Source organism: Tamandua tetradactyla, chromosome 6, assembly GCF_023851605.1.
Source record: "Tamandua tetradactyla isolate mTamTet1 chromosome 6, mTamTet1.pri, whole genome shotgun sequence".
NCBI classification, from domain to species: domain Eukaryota; kingdom Metazoa; phylum Chordata; class Mammalia; order Pilosa; family Myrmecophagidae; genus Tamandua; species Tamandua tetradactyla.
In genome coordinates, this window is record NC_135332.1 from 21,181,657 (window position 1) to 21,198,896 (window position 17,240).

Genomic DNA, 17,240 nt, shown 5'->3' on the forward strand with positions numbered 1-17,240 from the left:
CCTAGGGTTTTTTATTTTGTTTTTGGCATGGGCAGGCACCGGGAATTGAACCCGGGTCTCTGGCATGGCAGGCGAGAAGTCTGCCTGCTGAACCACTGTGGTCTGCCCCCCCCCCCTTTTTAATTCATCTTTTTGTCTACCTCCTGTTCATCCTAAAGGCTTTGCCTTTGATTTCACTCTTTCCAGAATACTTTGACTTTGGTGTTCCTCCTCTCTGTTCCAGCAATTTCATATGCTATTTTATGCATTATCACATTGTATTATAATTGCTTATTATAATGTCTGTACTCCAGCTCTTCCCCTAACAAACATAATATAAATTCAGTAAGAAAAGGATTTTGTTTATTTTGGTTACTGGTACATTTTTTTGTTCCTAGCATGGTTCCTGATTCATAATATGAGCTTTTAGGAAATGAGTAAATGCCAAGAACTTGGATTAATCTCATTTGTAGAACACATAGACATTTAGACCCAGGTCCTGCCCTTAAGAAGCTCATAGTCCGTCTGGAAATGACACAATACTTGCACATTCCAAAGCCGTATTGTATAAAGCATAAGGCACATTGTGATTAAGTTAGCAAAATGGGCAATAGGGTGGAACAGCAGCTTCAGTAAGGAAGTCAAGATTTGAGCCATGTCCAAGTTAACGCAGATGTGATGTTTATAGTTCATTTCTAAATCTATGTAGATTCACTTAGATTCTTTCTTAATCTAGAAAAGACTCCTTGGATTTGTCCCAAATGGAACTAGACTCCAGAAACAAATAAGGGGAGTAAGTATTTTCTTAGGCCCTTGTCAGCTACCATTTGCTTCATTGGGAACTGCCATTCTTTAGCAAGAGTGCTGTGACAACAGTGTTCAAATGTGAGTGTATTGGGTCAGTGGTGTTTGTGTATTTTCTGTTTAAAAATTATAAAACTAATACATCTTCCTAAAATGACACAGATAAGCAGAATAAAAAGTGAAATCTCCCTTCATTTTACCCACCCTAATCTTGTTCCCTCTCCCCAAGGTAATTACTATTAAGATATTGGTATGAGTCTTTCCATGCGTTTTCCTAAGAATATATAAATATTTGTGGTTTTTGCTAAGTGTACTCGGTATAGATTTATATTTTAGTTACATGGAATAACACTTGACACTGCTGTGTAACTTTTTTCTTTACTTCAACAGTATATATATTTTTTATGATAAAACAAGTAGATAACATTTTATTTTTAAACAGGATAAGTAGAATCATCAAAATTATATCCACACAAGCCCCTTGCAATGGTAAATTAGCATCTCTTCCTCAATGGAAAGGAGAACTCTTTGGCACATCAAAACAGGGTTGTCTTTGAGTCTGCCTTTGTCACTTGTCACTTGTGTGGCCCTGGACCTTCTGGCTATTGAGGACCCTGGGCCCTCACCTCTCTGAGCTTTGATACCCTCACCTGCACAGTGAAGGGACTATTTACTCTGTAGACTTAATGTCAGAATAGCATCAATGTGTGTAAATTTTCTAATATTGGACCTAGCTCACTATAAATCACTTCATAGTGGTTGTTGGTATCATTATGTCACCAGAGGTGCTTCCATAGCTCTCTTAAAGATGCAAATCTAATCCAGTCCCTTAATCAGATGTTAAGATAGCTTTCCTTCTTATCTTAGACTTTTGTTGCTATTGAAAATAGTTAATGCGTTAGATTATCTTTCTGTGCTGCTTTGTAATTAACCATTTTGGACAGTCTGTTGTTAAGGTAGTGAAGGGGACACTTGGAAATATTTTTTCTTTAATTGTGCACTCATACTTTGATAGATTTATTTCTCCTTTCTGTCACATTGCATCAGAGAAGAGCTGATACCATTTCTATATATTGTCAGTGTCTTATGTGTGATATATTGACTTGGAAATCCAACGACAACTGTCTTCATAGACACAATAGAGAACAGGATGCTGGAGGAAGGGAAGCAGAAGAAAGAATTAACAGTATCATTAGCAAAAACCTGCCCAGAGCTTGCACGTTATTATTGAGGAGTGTACTTCTCCCATGATTCAAACAGCACTTTCCTTGGAATTCCATATGATTTTTTACTTGAAACAGTCTTTTTTAAATATGTTTATACATAAAGCAAGAAAAAATTACTGCAAGAAACTTGGATTTCACTGTTCTGCTTTTAAAAGAGTTAGTGTCATGTTCTTCTACATTTTCAAAGAATTTATAGTAGACAGCAGCCAATCCCTTCCATATGCCAGCTTACTGATAGTGCAAAATTTGGCATTGAAAGTTATTGGAGATAATGTTTCGAGTACTTGGAAGATTTATTTGTGACTTTGAGTTTCTCACCATCACCTCTAACAGTATCTTCTCTCTGGGTGAGTAATTGCTTGAATCTTATTCTTATTCCAAAGTGACTGAAAACTGATATAAAAGATGCACACATCTGTAGTTTGAACTTCTAGGCTATTTATACATGTATTTACTCGAATTTATCCACAACGATAACGATTTTTTAAAAATGCTTTGATTTTTAAATCTACCTAGAATCCTGTCATGAGGGAGAAATCTTAGCAAGACTTAAGAGCCTTTTGATAATGAATGGTTACTATAGGATAAACCTATAATTAGTTTGCTGCTAATCCACACATGAGCTATATTTGGTCAAATCTCCAATATACATGGAAGAATTATCCATATTGCAGATTATTAGTACATTCCAGGGACAATTCCGTGTTCATCTACAGTTACTCTCTTGCTTGAACTTTTCTTGGGTAAATGAGCTTTTCTTTCTGTAAAACTTCCCTAGATTGGTACTTCTTGCTCCTTGGTTTGCTACCTGATTGCTTAGGCTTCCTCTGTAACTCTTCATTCAGTCAGTTACTTGCCCAGAGAGAAGATACTGTATTGTAGCTATGATGTACTTTGAAAAAAAGAAGAGAGGGAAGAGTAACTTAACCTCAGTAATTACTCTGCATCTGGTCTTCCTTTATGTGGCTATAGCAGACTGACCATATGTGATAACTACATGAGAGAACTCAGCTGTTCAAAATTTGGAATTCTCTTTAAGTAGTAATGGCTCAAGGTGGGATACTCTTACCGACGCAAGGAAGGAAAGATAATAATTTATTGCAGCAGTCAGAAGATTGATTACTTTTCTTTATTTTATCTAAAAAATGACTTTTTGAAAAATTGATGGAACGAACTGTATTGGAGTAAACCTATTTTTAGCGGTTTTTATGTAAGAACTTGAAGAAAAAGCTCATTTAGAAGGATAAAGAGAAACAAATTGAAAGATATTGTTTAAATTCATTTACTTTATCCAGATCTTTCTCAAACACTGTTTGGCCCCTTTTCCTCTTAGACTTTACCTCCTGTTGTCAATTACTGCTGTCAAGGTATGACAATTTCTGGAGAACATTGTCATCCATTTTGCACTAACTAATAATTCTCTCAGTTAATATGAGATCATCAAGTAGACAGTGTATCTGTAGATGTAGTAGATGTAAATGCATTAGATAAGTATATATTTGAATCAGAATTAGACATTGTTAGAGAAGGAGACTTTGGAAATTCTCTGATTTAGCATTTCCCAAATTTACATAATCTTTCTTAAACAAACTTGCTTAAGGGTACACCTAATAATATTACAAGAAACACCAGTTTGAAAACACTAATCTTGTCTATGCTATTCTTATTTTATAGATAAGGATATTGGGGCCTCTGTAGAGTAAGCAACTTGTGGAAGCTAAAGTTCAGTAGGGTTTAGAATCTAGATTGCGTTACCCCCACTCTGGTGCCCTTTAGGCTACTTGAGCCAGCCACTCAAAGTAAGTTGGGTTATTGTTGGGTTTTTATTCCAGATTACACAATTTTATGTGAAACCAACTTTTCCATTCTCCAGAATAAGCTTCACTGTTTTTTGGAGGCTGAATTTGATCCAGAAGGCCCCTTCCTGCCTTTTGATAACTTCAGACTCCCTGGTGGGCCCAGGGAAAATAGTTTTTTTTTACCTGGTGATGATCTCCCCAGCTTTTATAGGGCTTCTTAGATCTCTGTTTATGAAAATATCTTTATATTAGTTCTTTTGATTATAAGTAATGCATATTCATTGTAGAAATTTTAAAAAATGCAAACAGTAAAAAGAGGAACACGGTCAATTTCCCCACCCACTTAGAACTACTAATATTCTGATGTGTCATTCCACTCATTTTTGCTTTGCGTATAAAAAATATAGAGAGAGAGACACACACACATGCACACACAAATGTTTTACCATTTGTAATTTATTTCTCCCCACTCAGTAAGTTAATATTTCTTCTTAAATATCTTCTATAATGTTCTTTGTTTCATAGAATGATAATGCCATGATTTCTTTAATCATCCCTGTAGTTTGGTATAGAAATTGTATTCACTGGATATAATTGGATATAGAAATTCTATTCAAAGTTTATCACTATTATACACTATGTTGTGACAAGCAGCCTTGAATCTAAATATTTTTGTGCATCTGTTCTAGTTTGCTAGCTGCCAGAATGCAATATACCAGAAACAGAATGGCTTATTTTAAAAGGGGGAATTTAATAAGTTGCTACTTTACAGTTCTAAGGTCGAGAAAATGTCCCAGTTAAAGGAGTCTATAGAAATGTCCAAACTAAGGCATCCAGGGAAAGATACCTTGGTTCAAGAAGGCCGATGAAGTTCAGGGTTTCTCTCTCAAGTGGAAGGGCACATAGTGAACACAGAGTTTCTCTCTCATCTGGAAAGGCACATGTTGAACATGGTCAGTGTTCCTCTCTCATCTGGAAGGGCACATAGTGAGCACAGCATCATCTGCTAGCTTCTTCTGGCTTCCTGTTTCATGAAGCTCCCCAGGAGGCATGTTCCTTCTTCATCTCCAAAGGTCGCTGGTTGGTGGACTCTGCTTCTCGTGGCTATGTCATTCTCTGCTCCCTCAGAAATCCCTCATTCTCCAACATGTTTCCTCTTTTATAGGACTTCAGAAACTAATCAGGACCCACCCAAATGGGTGGAAATATGTCGTCACCTAATCCAGCTTAACAACCATTCTTGATTAAATCACATCTCCAAGGAGATGATCTGATTACAGTTTCAAACATGCAGTATTGAATAGGGATTATTCTGCCTTGATGAAATGGGATTTTAATTAAAATATGGCTTTTCTAGGGGACATACATCCTTTCAAACCAGCACAGCATCTATACTTCTTTAAGGTAAATTCATGGAAGAAGAATTGCTAAATCAAAGAACATTCACAGAGTTAAAGGTTTTTGTCGTGCACTGCCAAATTTTTAGACTTCCTTTTTAAAAAGTCAGAATGTTATATAGATAAAATCAGTCGCTAAGTAGGTTCTCAGAAAAAGAGACAAGTATGATGAAATATAGTTATTTAGTGAGAAACTAATTGGTTGTCAAGGCTTAAAGTCTAGCTTTAGATTTGTCATGTTGGACCAGTTCTCTCCTTTGTAAAAAGTGGAAATTAGACAACTTCCGGAAAGTTTTCCTGAATTGCCCCCACGTGACAGCCGTTCTGACAGGGGCATTGCCATGTGTGCTCATCCCTCAGATTGCAGCTTGAGTGTCTCCTCTGGACCATCCCTCGCAACATGCTCTGCCCAATAGAAGTAACTGTTTTCCTTTTTTCCCCTATAACCATTTATTTCATTTCTGTATAATCATGTCTTTTATTTTTTAAATTGAGCTGCTTAGGACAGAGATGATCTTACTCATCTCTCAAAAGAACTCTACTTAGCATAGTTCTTAGGTAAATTGTAGAGACTCAGTAATTATTTATGGAAGTTGAGAGTGATACCCAGGTCCCTGTGTCCCCAGCCTGTAAAAGCAAAAAGCCAGGCCTTCTGCTGAGTATTGTCTTTTCCCAGACCAGAGAACACATTGTGTTTCTTCCGTTTTGAGGGTTATTCCAAAACCTCTTTCCTTTTTTTGATACCTGTTTTATCCAGTAACACAGTAGTTGTCATTCTTTGACATGCATCACAATAATTTTTGGAGCTTTAAAAAAATACACATTTCAAATCTGTGCCTCAAGCCCAACTGAATCTGAGTAGCAGACAAAGCTGAGCCCCAGGGCCATCAGTGGCTGAGTGCTCCCTATGGTTTTAGCTTCTGCATTAGGCACATTGGTGTTCGACTTCGAGCTCTACCACTTGCCAGCTGTGTCTTCTGGGGAAAGTGACTTCATGTCATCGCTAAAAAGGGGGTAAGAATAACACCTACCCCATAGGGCTTTTTTAATGACTACCTAGAGAACATATTAAATCACTTAGTGTAGCACTTCCCAGATCTGTAGTTATGTCCTTTATCTGTCACTTCTTGAGTCTTATATACCTTTATTAGTTATTCATTTCATTTTTTTTACATTTTTATTTACATTTTTATTGTGAAATATAACGTATATACAAAAAAGCAATAAATTTCAAAGTACATTGTACAAGTAGTTATAGAACAGATTCCAGAGTTTGGTATGGGTTACAGTTCCACAGTTTTAAGTTTTTCCTTCTAGCTGCTCCAAAACACTGGAGACTAGAAGAAATATCAAGGTAATGATTCAGCAGTCAAACTCATTTCTTAAATCCTATCTTCTGTTATAACTCCTCCTCTCACTCTTTAGGGGTATTTGGGTTCTGCCTATTCTAAACTTTGACGTTGAAAAAGTGTGTTGATAGGATGGAATGGGGCATGGAAATAGTTGATGTTCTTTGGAGGCTAGGCTCTTTTATCTGGCCTAGGAAACTTTCAGGAGGTTGTAGGTTTCTGGAAAGTAATCTTAGTGTGTGATACTTTTGTAGAATTTCAGATAAAGCCCTGTGTGTTTTTTAGGGATAACAGAAATGGTTTTGGTTGGGGTTTGGCAAACTGTGGTAATTGGCAATATTTAGGTGAAACTTACTATTCATTTCTTTTAAAAATAACATTAATATTTTTTCAACTTTTTAAAGTTAGTATACTCATTAAAGAAAAAAAAACAGGGTGCAAAAACTTTTTTTTTTAATCACCCATAATCACAAGCAATTTGCATTTCAAGGCTTTACATTTTGTACCCTTCTAGCCCTTATGTAAGACTACTTTTTTGTAAATATGGTTGAGCTCATATCGCATGTGTCATGGTTTTTCACATATCTTGAATATTGACCAATGTCCAGGTCCCAAAGCCCATGGGTATTTAGATAATCAAGTATATACTACCAGTGGAATCAGGAAAGTTATATATCCTGGTCTTTATTTATTTTTTATTCATTTTTAAATTTATTTAAAAAAAATATAACAGCAAACAAACACAAACATTCTTAACTTATGATCATTCCGTTCTACATCTATAATCAGTAATTCATAATATCATCACATAGTTGCATATTCATCATCATGGTCATTTCTTAAAACATTTGCATCACTTCAGAAAAAGAAGTAAAAAGACAACAGAAAAAAATTCATACATACCATACTCCTTACCCCTCCCTTTCATTGATCACTAGCATTTCAGTCTAAATTTGTTTTAACATTTGTTCCCCCTATTTATCTTTATTCCATATGTTTTACTCATCTGTTGATAAGGTCGATAAAAGGAGCATCAGACACAAGGTTTTCATAATCACACAGTCACATTGTGAAAGCTATATCATTTTACAATCATCATCAAGAAACATGGCTACTGGAAAATAGCTCTGCATTTTCAGGCAGTTCCCTCCAACCTCTCCATTACAACTTGACTATCAAGGTAATACCTGTTTAATGCGTAAGAATAACCTCCAGGATAACCTTTCGACAATGTTTAGAATCTTCCAGCCATTGACACTTTATTTTGTCTCATTTCACTCTTCTCCCTTTTGGTCGAGAAGGTTTTCTCAATCCCTTGATGCTGAGTCTCAGCTCATTCTAGGATTTCTGTCCCACGTTGCCAGGAAGGTCCACACCCCTGGGAGTCATGTCCCACGTAGACAGGGGGAGGGTGGTGAGTTTGCTTGTGTTGGCTGGAGAGAGAGGCCACATCTGAGCAACAAAAGAGGCTCTCTTGGGGGTGACTCTTAGGCCTAATTTTAAGTAGGCTTGACCTATCCTGTGTGGAGTTAAATTTCATATGAACAAACCCCAAGTTTGGGGGCTCAGCCTATTGCTTTGGTTTTCCCCACTGCTTGTGAAAATATCAAGAATTCAACTTGGGGAAGTTGAATTTCCCCCTTTCCCACCATTCCCCGACAGGGACTTTGCAAATACTTTTTTATTCACTGTTCACATCACCCTTGGATTTATCGGGACTGGACAAACCAGCAAAATCTCATGCCCTACATGTACTTATGGTGTTCAGTTAAGCTGTCTGCATAAGTTATATTAGGAAGTGCACTAGTCAAAATATAAATTTTGTACCAAATAAACTATCCTGGTCTTTTGTGGGGACAAAAATACCTTAAAAATAAAATGGCAATAGCTCTCTGGAAATACATGTTGGCAAATTTACAATTAATACTATTTTCCCTTAATGACCAATTTAAAATGATCCTTAAAGCAATAGGGTAAAATAAGTACAATGCTTCTTAAACAATTAGACAATTAAAATATTAGCAGTAAATGAGGTTTCTATTTAATTGTTTAACAATGTATTCGTATAGCCAAAACAAATTCGTACTATATCATAGTTATAATCAGATTGTAAATATGAACTCTTCCTTCTGCCCCTTTCCCAACAACCCAGTGAACAAATACTGATATATACTGCTTACAGGTGGTTTAACAATTCTATTTCCAAGATGCTTCTTTTCTATTAATTTTAACAAAAATATATTTGCAAATTGGTTAATTCACTACCTCTACTTTTATCATACATTGTCACTTCAGAACATCTAAAAAGTTTAGTGTTGTAAAATAAAAACTGACATTTTTCTATCATAAATACAGGACTCTGGTTATGTTCTAAAACTGTCTTATAGATATGAAGATATTTAGCAAAGAACTCTTCCCTTTGCCTGTCCTCTTTTCCCTTCTCCTCCTTCCCAATGAATAAATCAGTATAGCTTCGCAAGGTGGTTTAATGAAGGTCATTTCCAAAAGACAAAACTTTCTAGAAACTCTGACAAAATGTTAGAGTTCCTTCCTCACCTTTCTCCCCAACACTAACCAAAGAACAAACAATATGCAACTCAGAGATAAAGTTTAACAATTCCGTTTTAAACATAGTCATACCTGTGAATTGTCATAAAAATTAGTGTACAAAGACTAAATACATAGCTGTATCTCCGGATGCTTTCACCATTTCTTATTAGAGTTCTTACTGAAATGAGTTCTTGAAAGGCCCAAAACTTTGTTACATTTAGTAGGGAAGCATCTTCATGATCTTATGATAGACAGTAGTTTCTTAGACTTTATCCCAAAGTTCAGGCAGTGAAAGAAAAAAATAGTTAAATGGGGCCTCCTCAAAATGGAAAACTTTTATGGTTCAAAGGACTTTGTCAAAAAGGTGAAAAGGCAGCCTACTCATTGGGAGGAAATGTTTGGAAACCACATATCCGATAAGGGTTAATTATCCAGAATATATAAAGAAATCCTGCAGCTCAACAATAAAAAGACAAAACTCAATTTAAAAATGGGCAAAAGACTTGAATAGACATTTTTCCGAAGAGAAAATACAAATGGCAAAAAAAGCACATGAGAAGATGCTCAACATCACTAGCTTTTAGGGAAATGCAAATCACCACAGTGAGATATCATTTCACACCTCGTAGAATGCCAGCTATTTGAAAAACTTATATGTGTTGGAGAGGATATGGAGAACTAGGAACATCCATTCACTGATGGTGGGAATGTAAAAAGGAAGATGGTTTTGCAGTTCCTCAGGGAGCTAAGTATAGAATTGCCGTATGATCCAGCAAGCCCGGTACTAGTTATATATCCAGAAGAACTGAAAGCAGGGATGTAAGTAGACATTTGCACATTGATGTTCATAGCAACCTTGTTTCGAATTGCTAAAAGATGGAAGCAAGCAAATATCCATCAATTGATGAATGGATAAACAAAATAGGATATATACATATGATGGAATATTATTCAGCTGTAAGAAGGAATGAAGTCCTGATGCATGCAACAACATGGATGAACCTTGAGGACATTAAGTTGAATGAAATAAGCCAGACACAAAAGGACAAATATTGATGTTCTTACTATTATGATAACTATAATCTAATCATAATAAGCAAACTCAGAGAGTTAGAATCTAGAATATAGGTTATCAGGAGATAGAATGAGTGTAGGGAATGGAAGGATGATGCCTAATTTGTACAGAATTTCTAATTAGGTTGATGGTAAATGTTTGGAGATGGATAGAGGCAACAGTAGTACATTATTGTGGGTACAATTAACAGTGCTGAATTGTGTGTGAATGCAGGAAGGGGACATTTAGGGTCATGTATAAAACGTGGGTCTGTTTGACACAGAGAACCCTGTTACAAACAATGACTGTGGTTAATAGTACAAATATAAGAATGTTCTTTCATAGACGATTACAAATATACACCACTATTACAAAGAAATAAAAAGGTGGTATATAGGAAAAAATACACCTAGTGCAAACTATGGGTTATAGTTACAGTAATGTTTTAATATTCTTTCATCAGTTATAACAAGGGTACTACGCCAATTCTAAATGTCAACAATAGGGGGGCAAGGTATAAGGGGGTTTTCTTTTTGGAGTAATGAAAATGTTCTAAAATTGATTGTGGTCATGAATATACAACTCTGATTATACTGACCGCTTTTGGTTGTACATTTTGAATGGGTTGTATAAGTGTGAAAGTCTCTTAATAAAACTTCTTAAAAAAAAAAAAAACTTAGGCAGGGAGATTTTTCTTACACATTGTATGGATATCCCTTGCTTTATGGTGCATTGGAGTGGCTAGAGGGAAATACCTGAAACTGTCGAGCTGTGTTCCAGTGGCCTTGATTCTTGAAGGCAATTGTAAAACGATACACGTTTTACAATTTGAGTGTGTGACTGTGAAAGCCTTGAGTCTGATGCTCCTTATGTCTAGGATATAAACAGATAAGTAAAAAATATGGATAAAAGAAATGAACAAATAATGGGGGGGGACAAAGGTTAAAATAAATTGGGTGGATGAAGGTATTGGTAGTCATAAAAATGAGGGGAGGAGGGTCTGGTATGTATGAGTTTTTTCTTTTTTTGTTTGTTTTTTGTTTATTTTCCTGGAGAGATGCAGATGTTCTAAAGAATGATCATGGAGATGAATACACAGCTGTGTGATGATATTGTGAGCCATTGATTGTACACCATGTATGGAATGTTTGTATGATGAGGTTTATCAATAAAAATATTAAAAACAAACAAAAAACACCTTTGTTCCATTTATTAAACTTTTTCCTATCCCACAAATAGTTCTCTCTTACTAATTACCTTTATTTTCTGTGTCTTTGGAGTCATGCTTTCTCCCTTTTTTCCCTTCTACTTTGGATGCATTTGTCAATTCCATTTCTGAATACTCCAATTTTTTTCTTTGTCTTTTGAATAATCCTTTTTTTTCTTTTTCATAGCTTCAGTAAATTATGCTAGAACTACAGCAATACCATCCTTTTTTAATCTTCTTAACCTTTAGTCTTCTTCATTCCCAACCTGAATTATTAATTTCAAAGCTCATTCTCTTTGCAAAACTAGATAGTTCTATCAGAGAATATCAAAGAAATTATCAACATTTGCAAGGAATATTAAAAGTCATACAGTTCATACACCTATCTTTTGTTCAGATCATCTCTACATTTCTGTTAAGTAACTTCTGCCATGTTCTTTCAGCTAACCTTGAATTCCTCTGATAATAAGAAATTATCTCTTTCTTATGCCTCTCAAAGCAGCACATTCCATTTTTGGACAATTGTGTTTTTTAAATTCAGTCTTCCTTATGTTCAGGTGAGATGTATATCCTTGTACCTTCTACTACAAGCTCTAGTTCTCCCCTGGGACTATACAGAACAAATGTAATTCCACTTCTCCTTGAAAGTCCTTTAGGTATGCAAAGAAAGCTATTCTGTCTAGACTCCAACTCTCCTAGATTCATCTTTTCTCTAAGCTGAAGCTCTCATTATAGTTGGTTCCACCAGCCAGTTCTTTTATGACTTTTCAGTCCTTTATTATCTATTCCCCTTTTTCTGAAGTTGTAAAATCCAGAACTCAGTGGAGTACTGAGGTGTGGGCCTTTTTGCAAAATAGAGCAGCACTATCAATCCTCTATTCAAAATAATACTCTTATTTTAATTCAGGCTGAAATTATATTAACATTTTTTTTATATCTGCATTCCATCTTGACTCTTACTATTGAGTAAAACACCCAAGTTATCTATCTCTCACAAAACCATATCTTGCCCAGCTATGCTCAGGTAGAGATTTCTTACATTTATTCTTGATAACTTTTATCTTGTTAGAAAAGCTCTTTACTGTTATACAGCTACAGCTGTAATGTAAAATAGTGCAGCCACTGTGGGAGACAGTTTGGTGGTTCCTCAGAGAGCTAAGTGTAGAATTACCAGCAATCTCTGTACTAGGTATATACCCCAAAGAATTGGAAGCAGGGACTCAAACAGATATTTGCACATCAATGTTCATGGCTGCATTATTCATAGTTGCCAAAAGATGAAAGCAACCCAAGTGTCTGTCCACTGCTGGATGGATAAATAAAATGTGGTGTGTGTGTGTGTGTGTGTGTGTGTGTGTGTGTGTGTGTATATATACACACAATGAAATTTTTTTGTTTTTTTTGTTTTTTTTTTTTTATTCTTGCAATGAAATATTATTAAGCTGTAAAAACTAATGAAGTCCTGATATATGTAACAACATGGATGAACCATGAAGACATCATGTTGAATGAAATAAGCCAGACACAGAAGGTTAATATTGTGTGATCTCACTGTTTTGAAACAATTAGAATAAGCAAACTGATAAAGTCAGAATCTAGAACATAGGTTACCGGGGACAGGGTGGGGATAGGATAAAGGAAGGTTAAGCCTTCAAATGTTCAGGGCTTCTATTTGAAATGATGGGATGTTTTGGTAATGGATGGTAGTGATAGTAGTGCAACATTGTGAATGCAATAAACAGCACTGAAATATATATCTGAATGTATAAAAAAGGGGAAATGTTAGATTGTATATCTGGTAACAGAATGAAAATTAATAAAAAAAAATCTGTGGATCTATTTTATACAGTGAACCCTAAGTTAAACCAGGGACTTTAATAGTGCAATTATAAAAATGAGCTATCATCAGTTGTAACAAATGTTCTACACCAGTGCAAGGTGTTGGTGGTGGGGTGGTATAGGGGAATCCTGTATTTTACGCATGATTGTTCTGTAAATGCACAACTTCTCTAGTTAAAAAAAAAAGGAATAAAAACTATATCTTCTGAAAGTCAGCATTACTCCATACAGCAACTATTAAAGAAGATGGAAAAGAGACCAGACTTCTATTAGAGATATGAATGAAGATGATCTGATTAGAATTAAGCTAAATCAGAATGCAGGGTACAGGATGGTGTAATCCATATTTTAGAACCTCAAACACCTTCTGTGTGGGACCAAAGGAAGAGATGTTTACTTTGTCTGAAATTTACATTTTCTGTAGCACACTAATCTAACCTGTGTGGCCAGATTATTTAAGCAACTTAAGTACATGGAGCCTAGACTAGGGAATGAGATCTGATGATTCTGTATGGCTTAATGTAATACCATGATACAGTCCAGAGTATTTGGGACAGATAATAAAAAAGTATTTGCAATGTCCCTTGAGGAACTGGAGAAGAAAGATACAGCTATTAAACATCCCCACCTGGGAAATTCCTGCTAGTCTCTCAAGCACTGGAGACTCCAATTTGATAAGCCAAGACCTCGATCTTGAGTCCGGCCCTTATGAAATTTATTTCTGTAATGGTAAGCTAATTCTATTATAAATATGCCTTAAATTCACCCCGAGAGACCCTCTTCAGTTGCTCAGATATGGCCTCTCTCTAAGCAACTCTGCAAATAAACTCATTAGCCTCCCCCCTATGTAGGACATGACTTTCAGGGATGAGCCTAGCCCTGACATTGTGGGATTGATAATGCCTGCTTGACCAAAAGGGGAAAAAGAAATGAAATAAAAAAAGGTTTCAGTGCCTAAGAAATTTCAAATAGAGTTGAAAAATAATTCTGAAACTTACTCCTATGCAAACTACAAATTGCCACAGTATGCCAGGTCCCAACCAACAGCATTCCTGAAAACCATATAGAAAAAACCCAGGATTCTATCTAAGACTCTGTAAAAGTTTTACTTACCGAGTTTATTTTTCAGAAACTTAAAACCTCCAGATTGTTCCTATGCCAGATAAGCCCTGAGACTTAAAGGTACCATCTCCCAGGACAACAGCCAGTCACATTCCCCTACCCAGTAATGTGCATACCCCTTTCCAACATGAAGTCAGAGTGGTCATTGCCCAAATATCCCAGAAGACCGAGAGAAGACTCAAATGAGAGGGAGGAGCTGTAACAGAGAAGTTTGGATTTGACAGAGGGTTATGACTACTGAATCATTATATAGATTTCTTTTTAGTCTCTCGTGTATTAGAATAGCCAGGAGGAAATCCCTGAAACTGTGGAACACAACTCGTTCTATACTTTGAATTTGCTCTGTAACTACTTGTTAAGCCGTACTTTGAAATGTATCACTTTTCTGTATGTATGTTACATTTAACAATTAAAAATCTATCTTTATCTTATGATTGAATTGAGGATATAGAATATATACACTAAAAAAATGAAATGAAAATCTGAAAACTCTTAAAAGGCGGCTTAATATAGTGTCAGTAGTAAGTAGTAACAAATTTTCCAGTGTCCTCTGGCCTGTGTTAGAATCTAGAAGCATTTATTAAATTCAGCTTCCACACATAATGCAGATTCCCAGGAGTGTCGCCTGGAAATCTTCGTTTTAACGATTTCTGCTGTCTGTTTCTGGTGCCCATTAAAGTTTGACAGCTACTGCTATAAAGTTTTGAAGAACAGAGCACAAAGATATGATCAGAGTAAGGTGGTATTAATTAAGGAGGTGGTTTTTGAGGAACAGAAGGACATGAACTAATAGAATGACTAGAAGTTCCAGGTATAGGAAAAGAAGAAATAAGTTGTCTGCTAGAGAAGACAAGGTACTTGTTAGGCTGAAACAGAGGCCCTGTAGAGCAGCAGGTAAAATGAATATGAAGCTAAGGGACAGAGGAAAAAAAGAAAACAGGAAAAGCTATAAAATTCTGAAACCAATAAGGATATGTACTGCCAGGTGGCAGCAAGGCAGGACCTGCTACAGTAGAAGCATGATCTTTGTCATCAAGAATTCATGAAATACCAGGCCACACCCTACGAGGGAGTGTACAAGGGTGGGGGTGTCAGCAAAGATTACTTTGGAGAGTTGCTACACATACCCCATCTTTAGTTCTAGGCTATCTGATGAGAAGATCTATATTAAATCTTCGTTGAATAATTTGGACGTAGACCAGTCAGGTGGTAGACATCCTGCACAGCTGCTTGGTGCTCAAAGCATAGGGCTTTTTCACCTTATCTTAATGGAACGCAGAGAGTTATTGGCATTTTCACATTGGTGGGGCTATAGCAAGTCCCTACTAGACAAAATCATACCCAGAGAATGGGTCATCAAAGTCCCAGCTCGCAAATGGTGTCTAGATTTATGGTTTCAGTCTGAAATATTTTGTTTTCTTAAAGATGTGATAAGCACACAGTTAAGCAAATGTAGATGGCAATTTGTTTTAGAGGCTGGTTGACAGCCTTTGACACAAACAGAAGACCCTCCTACATTATGAATTGATAGAAGCCATGTTCCGCAACCTCATTGCACGACTGAGAGAGACAAAACCATTTCTTTAAATAAAATAGTCATATCGTATTACTGAAATGGTAAGTTCATCAGAACTGAGAAAATACTCATGACTTAAGTTCCAATGAACATTTTTTTAAAAGACAGAAGAGAAGTTGGAATTATGCAAACTTTAAAACAGATCAGATATTAATTTGTGATTACATTTTCTACAAGTGCATGCACTATTTGAAAGTAAGCCTTCAAATCTGGTTTGCACAAATGCAGCGAGAAGCTTGCAAGACTTGTGTATGTGTCCTGACTTGCCAGTAGTCTTTTGATAGCCTCCTTCTTTGGCAAACATGGCGAATCTGTCTACATTTGAACTGGAAGCTACTTGGGATTCCCCTTTGAACATGTCATCATAAAAAACCTACTTCACACTTCTCTCTCTTAACACATCATGTTGCCCACAACATGAATTTAACACTCCTTATCCTAATGCTAATTTGTCAAGCTCACTTTATTATCATCCCACTTACTCGTGTGTAAAATTAGTTTGTTACAATTTTTTCCCTTTTTGTATACCCAAAAGTTATCTGACAATGATTCTCAATACAGCTTGCCTCTGATAAAATCTAAAGAATATGAAGAATAATCCCTGCTTTTTAAAATAAAAATGTTTAACAGATACACATTTGTCACCTTTTTGCATGATGTTTTGAGACGATTGCAAACAATAAACATTACAGTTTATTCCTTTTAATGTAAAGACAAGGAAGGCCTATTATTTTTCATTGAGCTCTTTTAGGAAAAAAAAATATTACAGGTAAGAACATTAGATATCTTAAATATTTTCATGTACCCATTTTTTATCAGAAGGGCTGGATACGCTTATCATAGTGAATAATGTCCTATTTAGGTTTTTAGATTAGAAGTCATTTCAAGCTGTTGTAATACATACTTTAGATGCTTAAGTAGTTCCCCCTGCTAAAATGTGATTATAATCACTGGATATCAACACCTCCAGCACAGTCTTCTGAATTTTGTATGTTATTAAAGGATAGCTGATTCAGCAGAGAGAATGGTAGCTGGTAGGGAGTGAGAAGGCATAAAATATTAATCCACCTCAAACTGAGAGACAAAGGGTGGGCTGTGGTGATATAGCATTGCAAATATCCTTTTGGATGGAGTATCCAGAAATAGCCCCACTTCCTCTCAGTAGGGCCAGGTCATGCCAGGTGAGTGCCAGCAGAGGAAAGCGTGTTTCCTAAGAAAGGAGTGGCAGCTATCTAATATCTGATGGTTAGGGATGGTGAGATTGCGATGAGGGAAATAAGGGAAACTTTGGAAAGAGCATATGTACTTATTATGATAGTACAGGGGATGAAAGATGAT

The 17,240-nt window shown here is 36.0% G+C and overlaps 1 protein-coding gene across 2 annotated transcripts in view; it reads left to right on the forward strand.

The window, feature by feature from the left end:
- The window catches only part of NSF (N-ethylmaleimide sensitive factor, vesicle fusing ATPase), a 182,337-nt gene that overhangs the window by 83,900 nt on the left and 81,197 nt on the right, over positions 1 to 17,240 (forward strand). The gene's annotated exons all lie outside the window — the stretch shown is intronic.